Source organism: Polyergus mexicanus, unplaced genomic scaffold (assembly GCF_030449975.1).
Source record: "Polyergus mexicanus isolate NDT 795.1 unplaced genomic scaffold, iyPolMexi1.0 SCAF_15, whole genome shotgun sequence".
NCBI classification, from domain to species: Eukaryota; Metazoa; Arthropoda; class Insecta; order Hymenoptera; family Formicidae; genus Polyergus; species Polyergus mexicanus.
The window spans coordinates 5715917-5742120 of record NW_027223335.1 but is presented as its reverse complement, the minus strand read 5'-3'; the positions used below and the strand labels follow the sequence as shown (position 1 = coordinate 5742120).

The window sequence follows — 26204 nt, the reverse complement described above, 5'->3', positions numbered from 1 at the left end:
CAGCCGATCGCACTTTTTAATCGCAATAGCATCGAACGATTTTTCATCCGTGCGGTTATTCCACTGATGGAACCATTTCTCGTGCAAGGGGATTTCCGTTCGTTTCGCGTATTAATGTGTTAACGGTGTAACACGTACCTTTACTCCACGTTTGCGTTTCGGCGCGATGGCCGTAGTTTATCATTCTGTTACTCGTCTGCAATAGCGAAACCGCTGAACGAGCTGAACCACACGTGAGTGGGATGACGAACGAATCGTCGCAAATCTCAAAGCCTTTAACTCGGTACGTGATATTGATCTGCTTTTAATGAGTCGGCTTTATCAAAGAGCGCATATATATAGGCGATGATAAGCCGACATTAATATATAGCTTAACGTATCGAGGATATCACTGATCGAAATATTACACAATTAGTGTATCATAATTTTTTTTATCTATTTAACGTGATGTTTACATACTAATATTTTGATATTACGTTATTTATTTTCATCTGAATTCTCGTAATAATGCAAATATATTTATAATCTCACCAAATAAATTCTTACGCCTTAGGTTTCTTTTTCTTCAAAAGAGAAACATTTCAGAAACACAATACCGAATCACTTTCACATCCTCCAAAAATTATATTACGATGACACGCGCGATTCGTATGTTCACGCGCGTCGAGGGATTCGAAGAATTCTCGCGATAACGTTTCCCCAGTAAGCATCCCTCCAGGATTCCGGACTGATGTACGTATCATAGATTTATGACACCGCGACAACGCGGGTGTCGTAGATAAATCGCAGCGTTGAAGTACGGGTGCGAAAGTTCGTCTGTTCGGCGGGCGAAAAGGTTGCGCGACCGTCCCGGGCAACGCACGTAATGCGAGCAATTTATTCGTTACAGCCGGGTCCCGAATTCAAGTTCAACGCGACGCGACCGCACGGTCCCCGATGCCCTCTTATTCAAATCGTATCCTTCCAGGAGCAATTTTCGATCACAACAACGGTATTGACAAAACCGTTCCCCTCATGCAAAATGCATGAAGACGGATTTTTTTTTTTTTTTTTTCCACTTTTGCTCGGCAACCTTTTGCCGCGACGAAGACGTAGCAGCCGTAATCTTGAAGCCCGCGAATCCCGAAGACGTCCTCGCCTTCGCGAGGAAAATGCGAAGCTCCCGTCGCGTCGTCCTTCTGTGAGAAACACCCGCACGCGTCTCAGGTTAAAGGTAACACATGTCTTTCGCAACGCTATGAGATTATCATAAGAGGACATCTCGAGAGTGGTACGGTTTTGTAGACTTAGAGAGGGAAGATCTTAAGCGCTTTGAACAGCATTACATTAGACTGCAAATCCTTTTCAGTATTGATTGCTGTTATTTAATAGTAAAATCTAACATTATATATACTTAACGTTACCGCAATACGAATATAGGATTTTTTGTAGCAATCATCGTTGGCGCAACATGATATTTATCTTCGGGTATTTTCCGATATTTCACATATATCTTTTTAAGGAAATGAGAAAAGCGTGCAATTTACATTAATTGCAACTAAAGTGTGAAAAATTCAGAAAAAGAATAATGCAACTATACGAATAATATTCGCAAACAATGGCTCATTATCGAGCATCCAAATCGCAATCGCATGTATGTATGTACTTTAAACACTTCTCGGCATCGCCGCAATTATGCCGGCGCATCATCAACGTCATTACACATAGTTGCATACACCTTCTTTCCCTCCTATAGCCGATCAAAGATACACGCAACGTATAATTTTCTCACATTCGTCGCTCAAAGAACATTTCGCGTGACTTTCATTTCGATGTGTGGCATTTATATGAAAGACACCAAGCTATATCATAATATAGACATCTGGAGTATTTTGTAAAGGACGGTATATAGTATTTTATGAATCATAAGAATCAAGAGAGATTGTGCAGCGCGTTTCGTACAAAATATATAATCGAAAAGTACATCTTTTTGCAAAAATTATTATATTATTGTAAAATATATATTGCATTTCGTGGAAAAAAACTACCGTCTATTTTTGCAAGATAACTTATATAATAGATGTTTATACATAAATCTTAACAAGTAAGTTCAATTAACAATTGAACTTACGATATAATAATTAATAGTTGAACTACGTAAAAATAATAAATCCATATATATCTATTTTTATGCAGATAAATAGATAGATAAATAAATAAACAAGAAATACATCATATATAATACACACACACACACACACACATTTTACTCTTTGGATAAATATTTTAAAAGCATTCCCAAAACATATTCGATTAAAAAAGAATAAACAGAAAATTTAAAACCAATTTGCATCTTCTCATAGGAAAAGTCATTCATTTATTGGTCCACTTGCGTCGCATGTGCTAATGGAGTTCACTTTTTTAATATCCCGTGAGCGCAATTCTCGATATTCGTTATTTCATCGGTCTTCATTTCGATTGAGCGACTCAGCTTCGCTCAAAGCATAAGCTAAACTATTTCGAATTACAATTACCACTTCTGGAATTCGAGATAGTATGCTGATGCGCTTTTCTGTTCAAAAATATATCAGATCGGGTTTAGGTGAATTTTTCAAAGATATCTTTAAAACATATATATAATATTATTCTTACATATTTTTTAACAACTTAAAATATCATTTAAAGAAAACTGAAGAGGCAGCAATAATAATAACGAGAACGATCTCTGAGGATACTAGTTTTCAATTTGATATTATGAAAGTTTTTAGATCCGCCCCTGTGGACGAGACTCGTTTTTACAATCGCGGTGCCCTCGCGACTCCCGTCGGCAATTATCGTATATCCGGTGCTTAGAGCCCGCAACATTTAAGAGAGCGCCCGTACACGAGTTGCAACTCTGAGAGGATAAGAATGCATCGCGCGCGGCCAATTACGGCGCAACCGAGAGCGGCTCGCTTCTCAGGACGATACTTCGTGTTTTGCATACTATATCGCTCCTCGTCTTCTTCTCGTCTCTATACCATCTCCCGGCCTTGCCTCCGCTTTTACTTTCCCTTTCGAACGACGAACAAGTTGCTTCGACATGGTTTGATACGCTTATGAGTCGCGAGCTATCACCTATACGGTAGCCATTTGGAAATTTACATTTATCATATTCAATGTCTACAAACTACTTTTCTTACAACGCTAATCATGTAATATCAATTTATTCGATAAATAGGAAAGTAATTTTTTATACGGTAGCTTATGAAACATTTTTAACAAATTATTGACGACCAGTAGCCATGTAGAAAACATTATTTAAATTAATAATTCCCAAGAATGAAATAATCGAATAATATTATATTTCGATACTTACTGCTCAATATATTTAATATAAAATTGATTGTATATTTTAATTCAAGAAAATTAACTATAATAATTATATACAAAATTTTCATTAATTTATTAAAGATATTCCATAATTTTTTTATTAAAGCTCTGTATACAAAAGCAATAAGCAAACTTATCTTTTTAGCTAATTTTACGTGGAATTTATTTTCCTATAGACTTAATTTGAGATTTAATTTGAAACATTTAACTTTGTAAATCAATCTTTGATCAAATATCCAAAGATTGATCGATATCAATTTCGAAAGGTAAATTTATAAAAGAGAACGCTGTAGTTTTGAAACGGTTTGTGTGTGCATAAAAAAAAATGTATCGTGTAAAATACAATATACCCGTACGATCGAAAGCGTGAAACGAACGAATTGAGATGCGAGAGTAGTCACAGCGAGTCCAGGCCTCCCCGAGAGCGTGGCGGACGTTACTCTCACAGTTATTATTCACTCTTTCACCTCCCACGCTCGGCTTTTATTCGAATACGAGTGCGCCGTCCGGGGCGTCATAACTGCACTCGATCACTCGCCAGACGCCGCCGCCACGTATATTTTCTTTTACCGAACAATGCGCGAATATCTCGTGGCGCATCCTCACATTCTTATGCTAAAGAAACCGTCGACGCCGTTGCTTTAAGTCTTTAGGTTGACATCGTTTTCCACGTGCGGTCGACTGCCGACTTGTGCAGTCATTCGTTACTCTTGGAGATTGTGTCTCATTATTATTCTCATTATTTATACCGCTATTATACAATACATTTTTCTTATCTATCATATTTGTTAAAATAAATTTCATCATTTATATATAGAAGATTGATAAATTTCTCCATTTTGCTACGAGCGTTTTGCAACAGTCAAGATTTTATAGTAAAAATGCGAAATTTTTCGTAAGCGATTTTCATCGTTCGCATGACCACGTGTGTGCGCGTATGCCCGTTACAATTACCTGTACAACTATTGGAGGGTTAACGAACGAGCCGCTGTTAAATCGCGCGAGCTAGCTACTCTTGCCTTTCTTCTCTCGTAAACACAACGACGTGATGTAAATGCAATTGCGCGAGTGTGTGAGTGAATGCGATGCGTGCGTCGGACACGGCTCTATTTTATGCCGAGTTAACTCCTGTGAGAAAAATCCGCATTCAAGGTCACATGGTGTAGTACCCCTCGACAGTGCTTCGGTGCATCTTCGTCAATTTTACTTTGACGATACGTGCGAAAAGAAAGTTTGATTTTTGTAACGAAAAGAAGAGCTATTTCTTCTTTCCCTATTAAGTCGAATCGTTCGCGGATTTATTAGAAAGGACATATGTTGCTACTTATGATCGTACTGATGAAGAACTGAAATGTGAAAAATAAATTTTCTATCTTTAATTAAATTGCTATATAAAAATGCAAGATGGTCCCTCTCGTAAGAATATTCTATTTTGCATGTTAAATCTATGACACGTTATGAAACGTTAAATGAATAAAGATCATTACATTTTTGATATCTAAAAGTTATCGATTTTAATTAAAATTAAAAAAAATATATATGTAATACAACAGTGTGATCCGATTTCAATTATGGTTTATTCATCGATAACTCATCAATTTCGTTGAACGTTATTCGGGATTGAAGGGGAGGGCGACGGCGACGCTATTGAATAATATTTATAAAAAGAATGTCGTTATACTAATCGATGGTATGACTCGGTGAGGAAACAATTTATGGCTATAAGCCATACATTGTTATACCGTATACAGCTTAAGAGCGTGACATGTAGACCTCTTCCATTCACTTGCCCTCTCAATCACTATTCACGCGATAGATTCCCGGCGCGTTAAACACAATGGGAAATAATTTATCCATGGGAATAACTCAAGCTAAGAATTTGACTTGACTTTCATCTGCTCACGTCCTACGAGAGATTGATATGTAATATATAATATACTATATATCAAAAAAAAAAAAAATATATATATATATATATATATATATATATATATATATATATATATTTGTGCTCTAGATCTCTCAATGACCGATACCCGGCGGTGGTATAAAGGGCACTCTACACTTAACGCGATAACGCACGTGTCCGTCCTGCCGACTGACAGGTGAGACTACATTCGATTTTTGTAATCGAGCCCGGGAGGGCTCTCTAGCGCTTTCTCACCCTCTCGTTCCTCGTATGGATTCGGCAGTTTCGACCCCCTTTGTATCTGACAGTTAAACCGCAGCCATTATTTTCCCCCACCCCCTTGCTCTCTTCTTCGACAGTATCCTTTCCGCAAGCAGCAGCAGCAGTGGTACAAAGTCCAGTCGTGCGCTTCGATAGCGGTAGATAACCGACACGAGCAGAGTACAGAGCGAAGCACCAATTAGGAATTAGATTTCTCCGGGATGCCGGATCTCTTTATTTACTCTCTTGGCGTGTCTGTATGTTCCCCGCTGCGATCTCTCCGCCGCCACCACCGGTAGAGACACACGTATGTACGTGTACGTAATGTGTACCGGTTGCTCCGCGAGCGCGGCCTTCGCATCGTCCCAAGCAGGGCTGCATCAACCAAACAATTCCAGAGATGACGCGTTCACTTTGCCGGGATGAGACATGCAATCCGAACAGCAGCGTGATATCTTCTCGAGGAGAACTTAACATTTTGTTTAATTATATAGTAAAGTGAAATTCTTTAAAACATTTTGGAATGTTGTTAAAAGTTTGTTTGCTCAATTTTGAAAAATTGATCGTCGCGTTTCTGCTGTCGCGAATAAAAGGATGGAGATCAGTTTCATCTTTACAGCATCATAATTTCGTTCAAGTTATTCCCGATTCCTATAGAGATATATACGAAAATAACCAATTTTTACATAACGCGCTCAATTTCGTGAAAAATTAACGATTATCGAGACGACTTGTTTGCATCGCGGTTGCAAATGCATTAAAGGAATTTCATTGCGGCCCTGCGTGCAAGTACGAGTCCGGCAGTAAGTGTCGCGCGAGCGCAACGAGAATACACGCGTACGGAGACCCGCAGCTCTAATGAACGCTGAAAATTAGCCGCTATCTATTCATCTGCCTGGTAGCTGCATCCTGCGGCGAGAAAGACTCGGGATGGAGAACAGGCGGGAGGGAGGAAAGAAGGAAGAGGGAAGAAAGGCATGCGAAAGCTACTGCATTCTGTCGTGTGGCACGTAGCTTCTGCGAGATTAAACTCGATCGTTGCTCGGACGAGGCATTAAGAGTTAAGTAATGCCGCTTGTTGGAGAAACCTGTGAGATCAATCGCATCTAATAGATGTCCTTTGCGTATCTTTGCGCGAGGTTACCGCCTCCTTGCGTGCAGCTACAGGCTGTTCTCCTAGACGATTAACCCGCTGATTAGTGTATCTCGGAGCTCGACGCTTTTCAAAAAACGATAGCCCATTTGTATTATCTCGATTACAAACGATAGCGACAAAATCGAGATTTATTTATATACTTTCTCTTATATTTTTGTGCACGCATACAATTTACTTTTCTCTTTCTCAAATAATAAAAGCTTTCAGATAAATAAAATGATTTGAGAATAAGTTTTCTTGCAACAAATTTATATATAGATTATGCATACAGTCTACTTGTATACTGAAAGTCGGAAATTTTATCATTGCAATTCTAATTTATTGATCCAACAATACATTCGAGAAAGGACAAGTACTAGGTAATAACAGATAGGTAATATATCTAGAAAATGTTGCTTACTATCACTTCCTCGATTATATAAATCACATATGATTTTCTACAATATTGTATTTACTTCCCTGCAATTTAATCGTTTCTGTCCGGAGAGAGAAATGAACTCGGCAAACTCGTCTATGTGTACGGGTTCGTTTTTAGCTCTGTTACGTGCAATGTCAGTATCAGTTTCGTTTAATTAGATAGATAATGGGGCCGGGTGGCAACAGAATTGGATTTGTGTAGAAGGTAATCCGAAAGATCTCGATTGATCGAAGCAGAAACTCTGTTCGCAAAGTCTCCGTTCGCGATAATAACATTTACACGTTCGCGCGGTCACGTCGTATGAATATCGCACAACGTATTTTATCCATGATTGATCGCAGAATCATAGTCAATAAAGAAATACGAATTATAACGCATATACAATATTATATATTAAATATTTGTAGGTTCTGAATAGTAGAAAATATTAAATTTATTAAAAGTATATTTCTCTCTTCCCTCCTTCCGAATTACGATGATTTTCATGCATTTACGGTTGTTGATCATTACCTTAAAAATTTAAATTTTCAAATATTTCTTTTCTCGATCATGAAAAAAAGAGACTTGTAATAAATCACATAACAAAAAAAAAATTATATAATAATAAAATTCTGCATTGTATAATTTTATAAAGAAAACATATATTCTTTGCTATAAGTACAAATTTTTTTTTTTTTTTTTTATTATTATTATAAAAGAAATGGATTTTTCTTCAACTATAGCTAACTTATAATTTATTTAAGAAATTAATATTTAGATTTAATTATAATTAATAAATTAAATTACATATTTATAGAATTTTTTACACGCATTTTACTACGCCATGTGTATATAAAACGCGCCAGAAATTATTGGTAAAGAATAATGCGTAAAAAAAGTACGAAAAATTCTTCTGATGTGTACTGATATATAAATATGTTCGTATGAAATATTAAAATGATATGAGAATATCTCAGAAATGATATTCAGGAAGATCAAAGGAAACAACGAGCTTGCTCGGCCATCATTTACATTTGCCCCAAGAGTCCACCAAACCCTGTATATATGTGACCTGTTGCGGATGCTGCAATTTGCGCGCTCGCAGTGACCCTTGATACCTCTGCGAAAACATCCGCAAAGATTGCAAACTGAGCACTTTTCACACCTGCGGAACTATCGGTACCGAAAATAAGCGCGTCTCGTGAGAAAGTGGTAAGAAAGAATAAAAGCGGACATATTAGATAGGACGATTTTATAAACCAAAACTGCTGCGCAGAGCAATGTACGGTGCAACTTTAAGAAAGTACGAGGTCGATAGTACAAATGGCAAAAAATCCAAATATTGTCTACTATTCTGAGAGTTATCTAGGAAAAGATTTGCTGGGAAAAATATTTTCCCATGCTCCAAAAAAAAAAATCACTTTTCTCTACGATACAAATGATTAATAACAAGATAAGCCCTGCACCAATAATATAAAGAAATGCGATATTAAATATAAATACAATTAACATGATACATGTGATTGAATTTATAGGTAATAATTTTTAAAGAATTATTTTTCGAACGTATTTATTGAAATGAGTTTCAATAGTAAAAAAGATTATTATTATTTATGATAAACTCTTCTTTTATTTTAAAGAATTTGTCTGATAATTGTCGAAAAATAATTGTGATCTATTTTAACGTTTGACAATTTACGCGAACGTGTTATATGATGAAGGGACTCGTGTACAGCTTCAGGCGTACGACGAAATAACATTACAGGAATTTGTCAATGTAGAGTATATTTTGTCCTACGAATTAATTGATCATTATCTTAACGCTGATATGCGCTTCGTAACTATAGTGAAATTAATGACGCATTATCCATTAATATATTCTGTTTTGGCACATCTATCGAATAACAGTAATTTTTCGAATTATATTATTTATTTTTACAAGTAAAAATAAATTTTAGTATTTATAATATCGATAATAATTTTAAGAGATCCAACACTTGCGATAAATAAACAATATGTCGGTTAAGAAAAACATAATAGTAATTCTTTTCTTTTTCTTGACGCATATATTTTTTCAGATATTGATCATACATGATATCATTCCGGCTTTAAGAACAGTATTGGGTGAATTTAAAATTGAAAACAACTTTTAATATTTACCACAGCAATGTCGCAACATTACGGGAGAATAGAGAGGATTGTTCCGTTCTCATATAGCGAGTCGCGAAGCATGGAGTATCGCTAGATACAGATTGAAAGAGAGAAAGAGAGCGAGAGAGAGAGAGAAGAAGAGGGCAACGTCGACTACTAGTTTGTCTCTTTCTTTTTTTTGCTTTCTCGCTTTCTCTCTGTCTTCCTTCGTGATGCAGTCGATTTCCATTCGGCTGCCATGCGTTATGCATGGCGGTGGTGTAATTCGCCTGGCGGTTGCGGACGTACATATCAAAATTAACGCGCCCTTGGCGATGCGGAATTTCCATCCCTCTCGAATGGCCGAAAAGGCACTGAGCGCATCGGTATCTCTGAAAACCCACGCTGCCAAAGCCGACCGGTGTAGAATTTGCATTACTAATGCGCAAACTGCGTCAAACGAAATACACCAAAGTGTTTTACGACGTATGAACGAACGCGCGCTGAATAAAGGCCAACGCGTATATAACTTGTCTCTGTGTGTGTGTGTGTGTATGTGTCTCGATATACAACGCGCCCAGTGAGCGTACAAGGCCCAATCATTCAATTAACTCTGTCCTATACGATCTTCTTGATGCGATTTTATTTAATAAAGCTAATGTCGCTTATGGTCCCGCAATGACCACGACTGCGCCTTCATTAACCCTTTCGCCGCGACATGGTCTAGCTGAAAACCAGCTTGCGTGGCGTTATCAAGTATATATGGTATACCGCAGTTACATAATCGCGGCATCATAATCTCATCCTACAACAACGTGCGCGATATTATAAACTATTCTATGACTGAGATATACATTATAATAATATTTTTCATTTTATTATTATCTTTTTATCGCAGAAGATTGTCCATACGCGTCGAGATTATCGATGTATTATTTTCGCTGCTGTTAGCGACATAAATGTGAATGATGATATTTATTGATTCAAATTAATGCAACATGATATTAAATTCGATTAATTAATTCGAAAATTGTGTATGACATTGATTTGTAATTATAGATTGATAAATAATATCGATATTATATAGCAAAAATTGACTTGATGATATTAATGGAGAACGATGATGATTATGATCTTGATGGAATAGGAATGCCTATTAGAATACCTAAGACTCGATCATGATAGAGATTTCATAATGAAATGAGAAAAATATGTTGATTAAAGAGAGTCGAGGTCAACTTTAGCTTAATTGCTAAAGTTTGAATGTGGTAGTATATAATGACATTCATAGATAGCCCGATACTTCGAGACAAAAGCTCGCGATGTCGCATAGAAGAATTTAAAGATGTCTATAATGGAAATTCCGGGTTGATTGCTTCATATATATGTACTATACTATAAATGTACGTAATATATGTAATTCCATCTAGCGATTAGGCGCGGTCAGCTGTTTTTAATTGCCGGCTATTAACATCCAAATAGGTCGTAACATCGCTACGATACGACAAAAATCGCCGATACGGTGTCATGTCGGCGCAATTTCATAATTATTTGCACATTAAATTTATCATATACTATTGTTACAACTGAAATATATATAAATTGCTCGGCAAAAAATATACGAAAAATATTTTCATTAAGTTAGATTATTTCTTTTTCAGATTAATTTTTATATATATATATATATATATATATATATATATATATATATATATATATATATATATAAAGGTAAAAAATGCATCAAATAGCAGCTGTAATTAACTGACAAATCGCACAGGGATATTAATCGATCTTTTATGATACTGTATATGTCAAACTTCGTAAATAACAGAAATTTCATATTTTTCGAGAAATTCGCTTTTTTATCGACTCCTAAAAATATAAAAACTACTATAATAAAATGAAATTCAGAATTTAAGGAAAAAATTATTTTTCATTCAAATATCATGATAGAGATTGGCCATTTATTCTGCCATTGTAATTCTCATGCGACCGTCAAATAATTCTATATTGCGATCTAATAAGCGTTACGTTCAGAAAATTATCTGAAAACTCTGTTCCTATTCTATTATAACTTGTTTTCCCTATTATCGTTCTCAAAATTTTCTGTGATTCATTTCTATCTTCCGATAAAATTTCGTCATTAAGCGGTGCAGCATAGAATGGGAAATTCATTAAGAATCCGCTAATTATTATCACGGAACGTCAGCAGATTGAAATACTCTTGAAACGGCGATCGAGGGAGGAAACTCCTAACGCAATCGGTGCAAACGCTAATAATTCAACGACCGGCGTATTGTTCGACAAGTTGTACGTGTGGAAGTGATTCACCGATATGACGTGCAACAATGCTTTCTTAAAATTGGTTTGTAGGGCGCGCCTATTACGCCGGCGGATCATCGTAATGAGAGTTCCTGAAGTATCTAGTTACGCTCGCGCGCGACCTGACCCCGGCGCGCCGCTCTGTTCGTCGCCGTCGCTTCGCTATATGGATAGAGAGATAGCTCCGGCTTCAGATAACTTTCATCTCAGTAAACTCATCTTTGTTACGCGCGCCCATATCGCCCTTTCGAAGAAAGGTTGTCGGGAAACGGCGGATACGGAGCACGCTCTTTACGTGCCGGTTGACGAGGCGACGTGTGTAAGAAAATGTACGCGCGCACGCGACATTCGAGTTGTAAATTAAGATTCTGCTTATCTGGAAAAGGAGGTTACTTGAAATAAATGAAAATGCAAAATTTTGTTAGTAGTTTGTAACTACAAAGATTAATAATTGTTTTATCAAAAATGTTAAAGATATGCTATATGTTTATACTAATTTGATTAATGATAATTCGATAACGCGTGACACATTTATTAATTTAATATTATTTTATACAAATATGATTCTAAATATATTTTATAAATAATTTATGAATATATTATATGAATACAGAATTCAACTTTGTATTTATATCAAATAAAATATGTTTTTTATGAGATTATATCAAACTTTAGAAGCGTATTTCCTGTGTGTGTGTGTGCGATAAAATATTTTTTCTCGATAAAAATTCTACTGAATATTTTTTCTTTTCGTGCCAATTTAATTTTTAAACTTTAAAGTGTCTTTGTTAATTATGTATGTGCTGTGTAAAGATTAAAATTGGATTAAAGTAATATACACTTGAAAAATGTTAGAAAAATATATATGAAGCTTTCGAGAAATGTATTATTTTAAAACACATTTTTTATTTACGATAAAAAATATTATACATACGCGCGCTATCACATTTTTATAACCCGCGATTAAAATAGCGCCGTATATTTAACATTGATGATTGTTCGCGTACTTTAATAAATATATCGCACGAACCACGTTTGCATTATTGAAATATTCACCAATTGCGTACGATTCATAAATCGACACATTATATTTCTATCAATTTTGATTCAAACGCCATCATCGAGAAAGAGAGAGAGAGAGAGATTTGGGATCATTAATTATCCAGGCGATGCAATTAATTGTTCGAACCGCAATGACTTCATCCCGTTAATCTCAATATGCAAAATTCATTTTTTTTCTATATATGATGTGAATGAACGATAACTACTATGGAATTAAGGATTCATGCCAAGGTAAAACTGTGAACAAGGAAATTGATTGGAATAGCTACTATACTTTATTTTTCATTTTATATTTACGTTTAATGTACTTTAAGAAATTATTTTATATTTAAAATATTCTCAATACAAACCCTAACAAGCTAATAAATTAATAAATTAAGTCGCAGTGTAATGCAATGATTTATATAATTTAATTATTTATTCTTTATTATATATATATATATATATATATATATATATATATATATATATATAAGTTTTTTAAGATTAAAATGTATTTCTTGGCATTTGTAATTTTAAATATTGAAAAGATAATAAACATCATAGCAACAGGTATTTTTATATAAAAATATATATTTTGTAAATATTAGTAAATGTCAGATAATCTTTTTATGCTCCTGTTTATTAATCTATTCGTCAGAAACTGTCTTTTTTATTAAATAATTTCTGTAACGCGATTCTCGGCGTTAATTGCCACAGTTGAATGTTGCCGTCGTCGTACCAGCTAAATTGCGTTCATGCGTTTTTCGCGAACTCTCGTCGTACGTTATCCGATTTATGGGTGTGTAAGCCGCGATGCGCCGAAAAGCGAAAACGTTCAGAAAGTGAAAACGGACAGGGAGACTCGGCTGGCTATCGAATGAGTCAGACGAGACGGCCGAACGTTCCTACTTTTGAATATTTATACGCGCACCGCCCACTCGCGAATATTAATTTATTTACCGGCGCGCAAAGAACCGACCTGAGTCTGTCTGCCGCACGTTTCATAGTTTCACGCGTGCACGCATACGCGAAATGCAGTCATGCTAGACGACAATAAAAGTCAACAGATATATCATTGTCAGTTTAATTAGCCCATTTGTATAAATCGCGCCGTGCAATTTTATGCGCGTTCTGCGGAATCTTTAATGCGTACCAAATTAATATTTCAATTTCCAATTCCGATATTATCTCTCTTAGTTCGCGCGTAACTTGAATCAATAGAAAATTTAAAACGTATTAAACGTTTCTGTATCTTTCATTATTCCGATCTTGAAACCATCTCTTTATTCGCAGAATTTCAGTTAGCATGTTTATATGCATGCTATTTTATTACTTACTCCCTTATTATTTAGTGCGATAATAAATTTTTGTAATTTCTTATTCGATACAGCTAGCGTGTATTTTGTTTTATATTACGCAAAGTTAAAAAGCAAGATATATAATCTATATATACATACATATATCTTTATATATTGCACTTCGGTTCAATTCTGTCAAAATTTTCACGATTCTGTAGTAACACACTACAGGATATCTGAAAGCGATTATAGATTTTTATGCAAACACTTATTTCATGAAACATCTGGGAGTGACTTAGTACATGCAATTCCAGCAAACTGGCTGCGCAAGATTACAAGGGAATAAAACTTGGCGAGATTCGCGCGGTAGTATTCATCGTTCACCATTATCCGCGTTTATATTGTTTCCAGATTCCACGTCGATCAAACGTTCGCCAACCGAACAATTACACGTCTCTGCCTTTTTGCCGAGCGCAACATTTTCAAAAGGTCAGTCGGTATATTAAAATAGGTCGTCCGGTCCTATCTCATCTCATCGTCGTTCCGCGTATCACTTTTTCTCTCTTTCTTCGGCTTCTCCCCCTTTCCCCACAGGAACGAAGGCGCGATTCGAAGATAATCGACCGACCACGTCATAATAAAATTAAATTCATATCTCGGATCAGGGCAACGCGATAGCTACCGCGACATGACCTCCCCCTTATTGTAAGCAAACACGTATGTCCTCCCTCTTTCTGTCTCTGTCCGCCCCCTCCCGTCACGAATAGTTTTGATTCATGAGACGGCTGGGCGTGCGTGTCGGCGGCGCGTGTATGTACGCATATATGTATACGCTCTCCTACAATGCATCTCGAGGTGTGCGTTCCTCTCTGCGCGATCCCCGGGAACACGGCGAAATCCGACACTGCATACCAGTAACCCGACTTCCAAGCCTCCTCCCAAGTTTCCTCCTCGCTTCTTTCCGCGCGAGCTCGCGCGCCTGTAACGTTTGAACACGTGTCAACATCTCGGTTGACATAGATTTTTCGCTGAGATAGAGAACCTGAAGAATAAGACGAGCGGGTCCCGGCTTGCGAGCGAGAGGCTTGATCGACTCTGCCCCGGCGTGTGAGAAAGAGAATGAGGGGGCGGGGAGATTGACGGTGAGCACGCGGGGCAGCGGGGACGAAGGCATAGGGGGCAAGAGACGGCATCTCTCTTCCCAAACCAGTTTGTATCTCTGATGGACGAGAGGTGGGCTTGTCCTCCGTTCTCCGGAGAGAGAAAGAGAGAGAGAGCATGATGCTCCGGGCGCATTTAACACCGGGAGGCATAGCATCGCCGTATTGTCGGGCCCGATCGCGCAGCGGCACGTTGTTGCGTCACGTTTCCGCTTAATTAATGCCTCTTTCCGGAGAGCGTTACGGTCCGGACGTAATTAAATGTAAGAATATAAGATGCGAGAAGCCAATTTAAGAATCCATATATTGGATCGAATACATTGTGCGTGAAATTCCTTTTAATTTAGACTCATACGGTTTTAAAAAATATATTCTGTGACATCGAAAAGAAAAAAAATGACAATTCAATTTGCTATAAATATCAGGTTTATGTCATATGTTGCCGAGAGAAATATTGCCAATCCACGTAATTGTAGAGTACACGTGAAATATTTTCGAATGGTGAATAATAATCGTATAATTATTAAAGACATGATATGACCGTTTACGTAATAAATAACATATAATAATTAAGAATAATAACTCTGTGCCAATTTCATTGACTGAGTCTAAACTGCAAGCTTTCTAACTAAAGAGTATCGCAGAAATTTTAATTGTATTATAGCTTCGTGCAATTATATCACGATCGCAGGAATAAGAAAATTGTAACGTCGACTAATACAGTATACGAAATAGCGTAATAACTTAAGAAGTAATATTAAAAGCGAATATAATCACAATAATTTAATCACAGGAACTAACTTTATAGCATTTTCCCAAGTTTTGGTTTAATGTCATAAATTCGGACTACCACCGATAAAAACCGATAATTGACATTTGCGATATTTCGCTGATGCTAATATCAATAAATTAAGCCGCTTCATAATTCCCCGTTTCTTACTTTTGCAATACGGGTACAAATCATCCACACGCCGAGACGTACTATCTATTGTACTACTATATGTACACATACACGAATGCGCGTTATGGGGCGAAAGTTGCGATATATTCGTTATAATTTCGTACCGAAGGGATGGGTACACGAAGGTGCGTATTGCTTCTATATGTAGGGACCATTTGTTCCGGAAAATGGCGCATTTTTGTCTCTCCAGCAACGCTGGAACAGTGCAATACCTTCGCGACTATAATTTAAAAGCGGCGGGCCCTTCACGTGCCGCGTTGTATTTATTCGGGAACTTATAAGCAGGCTTATACGTAAGGATTTTGTATCCTGCAATTTCGGTTATGTATTTAGCGTGAAAGGAAGCTTTTTGTCGAGAGACATTTAGAATGTCGGATATGTGTACGGGATGTCTTTTCAAAATAATTTGATGCGATTGTTATATAAAGGAATGGAATGTGTTACAAAACATTTAAATTATGACGACTGAAAATAACGATGTATGTATTTGAAAATTATGCTTCAAAAGAATTATTATCCTGTGTGCGCACGCGAATATCAGCGGCGAGAATTCTTTTGTAGTAAAAATCTCTAATAAAATTATTGTACTTTTACAAGACTCAGAATTCGAGCAATGTCTCGCAAAATCTCTCCTACACAATATCAGATTGAAAGAGATCTACATGATGATCGACCTGGATAGCGCGTCGGAGTTATGACTTAACGAGGTCCTTGCACATGCAACGCCTCGGGCGATTCCCTAGTTCGTCCCTGCATAGATTCGCCTCTGGATCGCATACAAACAGGTGATACGTGCACTAACATTCGTAATTGGCAATTATTCTGCTATTATACGCGCAATTCTCTCTGTTACCACAATTACACCTCTGAAGATTTCATTTATTTTCAAATAAATATATAGATTTTTTAAATTACACAATTATATATAATAGTGACATTATATTATAAATAAGTAAATATAAAAGTATATTTTTCTTGTTTCCTGGCATCTTAATGTTACTAGAAGGATATCTCTGGCAATAATCGTAATAATATCGAATTTTTTTAATAAATAATTTATAAAAGATTGTCAAAACAAATTTTCTAAAGAGTGCACACGATAATCCTTTGTTTAAAAAATAAATTAAAATATGTCGAAAACATCATCTTTTAATGTTTCGCTCAAATTTGTAAAAAAAAAACTAATCTAGTCTACTCTTTTAATCGCACTTATGGTAATAGTAGTAGTATCCAACGTGGCAGGATCAAAAGGACTCACCTTCGCGCGTTGCACCGGCAATACTCGGCACGGCCGGCAAGATCCGAGAGGGTGGGGAGAAAAAATCGACGAGCAGGAAGAAATCAAGATCCCTCGCGCGCCGCGGGCTCTCCGCTTCTCTCGGAGGGGCGAGTGCGTGCGTGCGTGCGTGCGTGCGTGCGTGCGTATTCGGGATCTCTCTCGCGTGCGGCGTGAGAACTCTTTTTCGGACCTTCGCGAAACGATAAAAAGTAGACGCGAAAGAAGGACGAAGTAGCACCGGGAATCTCTTTCTTTCTCTGTTCGTCTACCTTTCTTTTCTGCAACTCCTTGTTTCTCTTCCCTTCTATCTTTCTCTCCGTCTTTTCTCGATCTCACTTTTCTCTTCTTCCTACCGATCGCTTCCCTTATTATGCGAAACGGCACACGAATCTCAATAGGTTTGCGTGATTATTAATTAAGATGTTCCTCGTCAAACGATTCGTCAATGAAGATGTCCCGTCGCGCGATCGTTTTCGCTACCCCGCGGCTGTCCTTAGGTCACGTTAATTATTCCTGCGGATAAACAGCACGCTGAGCGCATTCCTAAATGGCGTTTTCATTACGCGAATGTGTTACGTGCGCGAATACGAGACGTTGTCAAAGGGCGAAGCGCGTCGTGCACACTATGGCACATAGAGTTAATTAACCTGATTAATCAGAATCTGAGCGTTGGCTGTCACTGCGCCCGTTTTGGTCCTTTGAGGAGAGAGCGGCACTTGCGTATGTAATTAAATATAATTTGTATTAAGAAGCATTTATGAGACATTAGCAATCGTGCGCCGATTCATTAATTAACTAAAATCTAGGTTTTAATCATCCATATGTCCTAGTTCTCTTGCCGATTTTGATCGGGACTCACGAGGATTTATGATTGTCAGAATCGAGAGAACGAGATGTGCATCCGTCATTAATTATTTCTACCACTTAGCTGTCAGCGATTCACGATTATTGTTCGATGTACTGTTCAATTTCTTCTTTCGATATTCAATTTCGCGAATTAGTTCAAGCAGCATTAATTACTGTTAATGACTATTAATTAGTTGCAGCGATGCACGAGTTCTAGTCACTTGTCAAACGTTCCTTTGACGTAGCACTTTGATCGTATGCGCATAGCGTACATTCTTCGTCCTATCGATACTTCCACAGAAGCGTGATTCTTGATACGTGCTAATTATCCAGATATTAATTAATCATAATCACACTTTCACAATTATCATTTCACCGTGCGATTTGATTTTTTAATCGTTCCCTTATTATAATACCTTCATGCCGAAGAACAGAGGACTGAGGATCGCAGTCGCGCAATCCGTTAATTATTATTGATGATACACCGTTACGACAATTAATCGTTACGATCATTCGCGTTTATCAAACAACTCGTCCATCAAACAACACTTGTAAACTTTCTATGTCCGATCAGTCTATTCGATATTCTAATTCGACGTTCACGATCACCTTCCAAAGGAAGAGCCTCTTGTCAAGAAACCACGCTCATACAACATTCATGCTACTGTCGACAAATGAAAATCCTTAATGCATCGGTCTTGTTTACGATCGGTAATATCAGTTCGGAACTTTTGCAATCTGAAATCTTCTCGAAAGGAACAAAATCAAAACAACAATCGAGTTTCTTGTATTTCCCGTTTCTCTTTACAGTCAACTAATCTCATTTATATAATCAATATTTTCTCGATTTGCACATGCTATTTCGAAGCGTGCTTATACTCGCTACGCATTGAACACCACTGACGTGTTCTTGAAATATTCATTCGCGATGTAACGATCGACCCTTGCGTTTCTTCTGCTTTAAAAATTCATTCGCAAAATGAATAATTGACGCCAGGCGCTTGTCGACGCTTTCAGGGTCGTCGATTAATTAGAACGGTGGTGATCCGATCTTTAATTGTCGTCGGATATTTCTCAAGAATCGAAAAGCTAGTTTCGTTATACATTGAGTCAAATTTTATTTTGCATTCTAGAATCTTTCTTCATGAGTGGAGCCATTAATTTTAAAATAATCTCTTTCAATATTCATTTCTCACACACGAATAATCCTTTATAAATCGGAATACGAACTGATAATTGTACGAAAGAACAAATGAATTGAAACAAATAGAATAAAGCCAACGCGCCTCTAAGTTAAATTACACTTCATATCCTATCCAGGAATCGCTTTATCGAATAAAGTTACGAAGTTTCAATGGTCGTGTAGAAGATAGAAGATAGCTTTATTTCGAACAGAATCCTCTTTAGTTTTTCTTAGATTATTGTTTATATAAAGCTGAAATTTCGTATCGTGTCCTGTGACTAATAACTAAACAACAACAATATAGACTCATATATATATATTGAGTTAAGTCAAGCTTCACTTTCCATTTCCGATTCATTGACGAATTGAAACACAGAGTTTGAACGTTCCCTTGGAAAGTAGTAATCGAATTGAAATAAATCTTGCACCCTTAGCCTCGGTTCACTAGATCACTTTTTAACCAAGCGCTTCGAATTGTTTTATAAAGGATACAAAAATGTGATAGCGATAAACAGGTGCTGTCAATCACTATATAGAACGATTTTGATGAAACTTAATTTTTAATTTTCAAATCCTTCTTGAAGAGGATTTTCCTATTCATTCATCATTCTCATATCATTATTTATGATCTGCAAATCTACAATTTTCAGATAAATAAAACCACTCATCTGTTGGATTAAGTCATGTTTCGTTTTCTACCTCCTATTATTACTTTTTACGGATTCAGGATCCTTTCGTTGGTTTCATAAGGTCGCTAGTTTACGAACCTGGAACTAAACGCAAGGGTCGGTTCGGTGGAAACGGTTTACGAGGTCACCGACGAGCGTAATCCGTCGGATTAACTATATCGATGGATTAATTAGTAGCCGGAACTCATTGGATCCAATAGATCGCAATAGTGGATGCTGCACTATCGTCATTCGTGGCGACCGCAATATTGGACGCATCTCTCGGGAGCATTCGCACGCAGGCTTCCGGTTAGCCGGAGTGTCACACGCACTTGAGAGTTTTATCTCGCGTTCTCCCTCTCTCCTCTTCCCGCGAATGCACTCCTATCGCACACACCCGCTGGATCACATTCGGTGGCACGCGCTACCGAATAGCACTGTGACTCGATGAATACACAACAGATGATACACAAACACACGCGCGATACACACATATATCGATACGTACGAGAACGACTATCCAATATCCTCGTGCGTCGTCCTGGCGCGTCTTCCTGCGAGAGGATTCGTCTCTCAAGAATTGTCGAAAGGATCAAGCGCGCCGGTTGATCCCCCTCGCGAGAGTCACGTGACTAGCTCACCACCCCACGTTGTCACAATGATGATGACGATGACACTGCGAGTCTATCGGCATAATCCCAGATCAATATCTCGAACGTCTGTCTGAACTACAAAGATTCGCGAACAAATTTATTGATCACGATCTTTTCCGCCGTGGTGTCCGCTGTACCCGCTCGCGGAATGACGTAACGCGGCAAACGTGGCCGATGATCGATCAAGGGAATCGATTTGCGCGACCGGGCGGCTCGGATGGACCACCGTGATCCGGCCTCGGAACACACGCTCGTTGAACTGTCGTTCGGAGCAGCTCGGGCCGCGGTTTAGTATCAACGTCCGTTCTTGGCTGGCGTCGCGCCCCTCCCGGGACGTCGGTCGACGCCAATCGAGTGCGCGTATACCTACGTGCATGTACCTGTGAGCCTGCGACAGGTGAACCCACCTCTGTGCCTTCTCGGCCTGAATCTCGATTGCGCGCGCGCACATCCCTATGATTGTACGTGGTGCGTGTGTTCATAAGGGTGAGATATATGTATACGCACATGCATTTTTCCTTGAGAGAAAGGAAGAGGATAGCATTTGTGGAAGCTTGCAAACTCGCGATTTTTTGTTTAAAACCCTTTTTTGCGAAACATAAATATTAGTAAACGTTTTATCTCACAACAATGAAACATTTAGATTCTACTTTGCTGCTATATAAATCGTTAAACGATATTTTATATAATTCTTATGTAACAATAATTCTCTTGTATAATTATTGTTCTCTCTCTCTCTCACACACACACACACACACACACACACACAGAGAGAGAGAGAGATTTAATTTTATTATATATATTATTTAAAATTAATATGTGATTAAATTTCACTTTAATATGGTTTTAAAATTTTCTTCAATTTATCTCCGTTGAAATATCTCTCAATCTATCAATTTATCATCATTCACTTTGACAAGAAAAAATAAATCACTGACATAAGTAAGCTTGTCATTGTACAAATTTCCTTAATGACAATAAAAAAGCATAATCTATATTATATGAACTTCAAAATTATATTCCTACTGCATTATTTCAAGCAATAATGCGGCAGATTAGATAAATTGATTTGAACAGCACACTCGATGGAATCGTGCACGTCGTTTCGATTTTATGCCTGCTCTAATTGGTAGACACCAATCTAAGCGCTTTTAAGCATTCGTTTAACGACTAGTCTGGCATTATTCTCCGGCTGTCCCTTTCTCTTCGTTTGTCTCTCTCTCTCTCTCTCTCCTTCTCTTGCCTCCGCTCGACCCGAGAGCGGATCGATAGGATGAAAATGGGTTAACGTTTTACGATCCTCGCCTCGCGCCGCTAATTTCGTGCATATTCGGATTAGCAGATACGAGGCGAGATATCTAAAACCGGAATAACTGCAGATTTCTTTGTTTTATATTTTTCCCTTTTCCCCTTTTTACTCCCTGTTCGGTGAGATATAAAAATGTGAAATTACAGTGTTCTTATCGAGAATGTTACCAACTCTGTGCTTCTCGTATACGCTTGCTTGCATGGATGTTATCGGATGTCGTACACGACATATGGATGGATATACGCCGTTTTGTACGCTTCGTTATCCTGTGAATGCACATGCCTTCACGTGACTCTTCGTATTTGTGAATACTTTTTGTAAGCGCACCGTATCTAGCATCCGAAAGTGTGTCGCGGTGTATATCTATCAGGTGTATGCAGCTTTTGCAAGTAGCTGTCATACCGAGTGAACAGGAGCACTAAGCAATTGATAAGCAAGCACGTGAAAAACTTGACAGCTGACACTTTTGATGAAAATTATTTGCCACACAGGAGCGTTAGACTCTCTGTAAAGTTTGAAATATATTTGGAAAAATATCGGACACGCACAAATGAATAATATTAGATTATCTATACTGTCAATATATTTCAAGTCCCATTTTCAACTGATAAAATTATTATTAAATTTTGTTCGTGAATATTTTGCGATTAATAAATAATGTGTTTATAATTATTTGTGAATAATAAAAATATTTCTCTTTTCAAAATATTTTACTTCGAATTAAATTATCGAGTTCTTATATACATTAATATGAGTATATGTCTCTTACTTGATCATATAAAGCATTATAATATTCTGCTTTATCAAATAAATATTATTTTTTTAAATATTGCTTGAAATATTTTATAATACTTATATACAACATATATAAATATTGGAAATGTATATAGAAAAACTTTCATATATATCATAATAATATTTTTTCTCATTTTTGTGGTATAAATAAAATTCTCTAAAAATAATATTCAAAGATGCCTTTAATTATTTATAGAAACGTGCAGAAAAATGCAGAATTGGAAAATTATAATTTCAGGGAAAATGTAGAAAACGATTTATTAGATTTCAATTATAAATTAATTAATGATAGAAAATATCTATAGTGGAAGGAGGTGATCGAATTATTTTATACGTATATTGAATAGAATTACATGATTTCTCGCAAGTTTATAGTTTTTCGCATATTACGCTTCGACGCACTCTTGGATTATTTATTTTTCGCCGATGCGATGTATTTTACTTTCTGATCGTGACCTTTTCTACCCCGCCATGTACTTGAAGGAAAACGTTGAAAGTGTCGTTGGAAGAACGCTCGAAAGTTTCGAGGACTCGGTCTCACCATTATTGTTAGTTCGCTAGAGTGAAACGCGGAGAGGGGAAACGCCTACGCGTGCGCGGGTATACCATATAGCGCGTGTCTCTGCGTGCTGAGTGTGTGCGAAGGACGGATTTCATAGTCCATGTAGTTTGGCATCGATGCGAAATCTGGGGTCGGTTTCAGACGCACGATAAAGCCATTTCAAATTGAATAACAGATTTCTAGGCGCACAACAAAATCCACTTGCCGCGAAGGTTTCCGAAGCCTAGAAAAGGGATTTAGGCATTGCTATGTCTGTGCCTTTCTGAAGCACACGCATGCACGCGTCTTTGTTTATTCGACTTTGTCCGCATAAAAAAAAAAAAGGATTTATTCTTCCAACTATTTATCGCAATTATTATATTTTAAATAGGTAAAAAGAGGAGTTTAGATTAAAACAAACAATTTTCTGAAAATTATCACACTAACAATAAGCAATCTTTATATATAAGATCATACTATTTATTTTTTCTCGCAATTCAATTCTTGTTAATTACGAAGAAAATCATTTAATTAAAATTTTTGTATAAATAAATGATACTCATTATTTCAGAACTTCATATATTAAGCGATTTGTGTATGCGCAGTTTCGTGATTTAAAATCGGCTCCATAATTTTCGTGTGAAGAAAGATGACTCGTTTTTGTCTAATTAGTCTCCGAGCTTCATTATGTACTCATTGCCGTCTGAAAAAGATTCCAGATAAATCCGATCGCGGAATTCGATTGCCAACCACAAATGGATTCGGCTTGTGTGTTCTGCTGAGTATATCCTTAGGAATGTTTAAAAAGGTTGGTAGGAAATCGCTAATTAAAAGCGTTACTTTGTCATTGACCAAGAATTTTCAGTCCAGAAAAGGATAAATAATCGCTTCCCGCTTATCCGAATTAAATTATGAGCGAGCGTACGTACGTATTAACACAAATTAACCTAAATTCAACACGATAGATGTTTTTATTTCTATATTTTATTTTTATTAATCTTTTTCTACAGTCGTATTTATATCTATAGTAAATTATGATAATTTTTATGTTTATGTGTATTTATTTTTAGTGTAATTGGATGTTGACATTCAATATATCATTTACTTACTAAATAGTTTAATATTAATAAGCTTTTTTTAACGCTCTGTTAAATTAAGAACTTACATTTGTTTTTTTAATTTCTTTATTTATTTACTTCATATAAATTTCTTTTTATAACGCTGTATTAATTCTCATTGCGTTCGAAATAGTTGCAAAAAATTCACGGAGCTTTTGACACTTGTCTGAAATAAAGAGAAAAGAGATCGTGATACCGCATTACAATACATTACAATTTCAAAACGGCGTCAGCCAGAGAACGAACTTGCTTGCCATGCGAGCGGTATACATTCTAGCTCACAAGCTCACACTCGCTTCTCGATTAAGCCGCGCGATTAGGACGGGCACCATATTACAGAAGTCCGTTTGATCGCGACACTTTGATCAGCGTTGTTACGAAAACAGAATTACCATTCGTTCGTACGCGCGCGCGTCACCGCGCTCGCCAGTAACGTAGTCAATTTCGGACAGTTTTCAACTTCCGGCGTTTGCCTACGGAACTAATATTTCGAAACTTTTCGCGTCTATGACACGATCTTTTATCTCTCTCTATTTCTCTCTCCATCATTCCCTTTCTAGGCTGCGACTCTCGCGAGAGTTTTATGACGCGAGTTCCTCGCGTCTGAAACGAAATAAACTTTGAATGCGAGCGGATTCGAGCGGCCACGTGTTATGTAGATGGCTACGTAGACGGACCGGTACAGCTTCCGGAACCCGAGAGCTTTTGTTGCGCGAGATTAACATGCTCTCCTGATGGAAGATTGGATTTATTCATGTACAATTTAAACCGGCCTACCAGCGCCGCCCTTTGTCGCGCAATCTTGCTTCGCGAGAAAGCTGAACAATCGTTGAAGATTAGATAATGATATATATGTGAGATAAAACACGGAATCAATACATTATACGATATTTACCAGAAAAAAAAATAAATGAAAAAAAATAACAGGAATGTAATTCACTTTGATATGAGTACTTTTTTCGGCTGTAACAATTTTCTAACAATTTTCTTACAACTTCATCGTAGCAATAATAATAAGCAACATTTTTAAATCGTGAGACTAAATCAATATGAATTCATTCGCTCTATTGAGATTAAAGATTTGAACGGTGAGTTGTGCGATACATCCCTGTCTTAATCGGTGCATGGAACTTTTAGCTCGATAAGCGGAAAGTGCGGAATAAAGAAAATAGATGCTTCCGTTTTCTTATTCGCATGGCGATGCAATTTGCCGTGGCAACGTCGTTATCTCGCGACGCTTTAACGTCGTTATCGGCAGTGGATGAATATTATCCGAAAATTCAATTCCTTTCACTCTGACAACAATCGAGTAAAGCGGAGCGGAACGCGAGCCGCCGGAGTTACTTTATGCCCGGCGCGATGTCAGAAAGGAATCCCGATAGACTGCATTAATCGTTCGGTCGTTCGTTATCGCATAAATTGCGCATTCTTGTCGCGAAATTCATTTCCCGCGCTTCCTAATCGAGCAGAAGTGATTTAATGGCGTATTTAATCGCCGAATATAACGGCGGGTGCGATAAAGTCATTCTTCGTTATTATATATCAAAATACGTTTGGGGTGGTCGGTACGAGAAAGGATGAGAGGAAACCAGATATCATATCGAAGATACTGTCCTTGCAATTAACGATGACAAAGTTATATTTTTTATGCACAAGTGTGTCCGTTAATTAAAACATCAAATTATTTTATTAGTTAAATTTATTTTATTAAAATAAAAAAAAAATATTAAAACATATTTTTTATCGTAAAAATGTTACGTAGCGTGATAAAAATATTTTATATAAAATATGTTATATATTAAAATATTTTATATTGTCTG

The 26204-nt window shown here is 37.1% G+C and overlaps 1 protein-coding gene and 1 long non-coding RNA gene across 4 annotated transcripts in view; one reads left to right on the top strand and one right to left on the bottom strand.

Moving 5' to 3' along the window:
* LOC138940022 (latrophilin Cirl) overlaps positions 1–26204 on the bottom strand; it is a 517985-nt gene that overhangs the window by 343131 nt on the left and 148650 nt on the right. The window contains exon 1 of one of the 3 annotated variants that reach the window (XM_070308487.1): positions 17541–19247. The exons of 1 other annotated variant lie outside the window; for it this stretch is intronic. The gene's annotated coding sequence lies outside the window, so the exon portion shown is untranslated. Of the gene's footprint in view, positions 1–17250; positions 17349–17540; positions 19248–26204 lie in introns of those variants that run through there. One more of the 3 variants, XM_070308485.1, reaches the window with a different exon arrangement.
* LOC138940023 (uncharacterized) overlaps positions 1–26204 on the top strand; it is a 180605-nt gene that overhangs the window by 81783 nt on the left and 72618 nt on the right. The window lies entirely within an intron of this gene.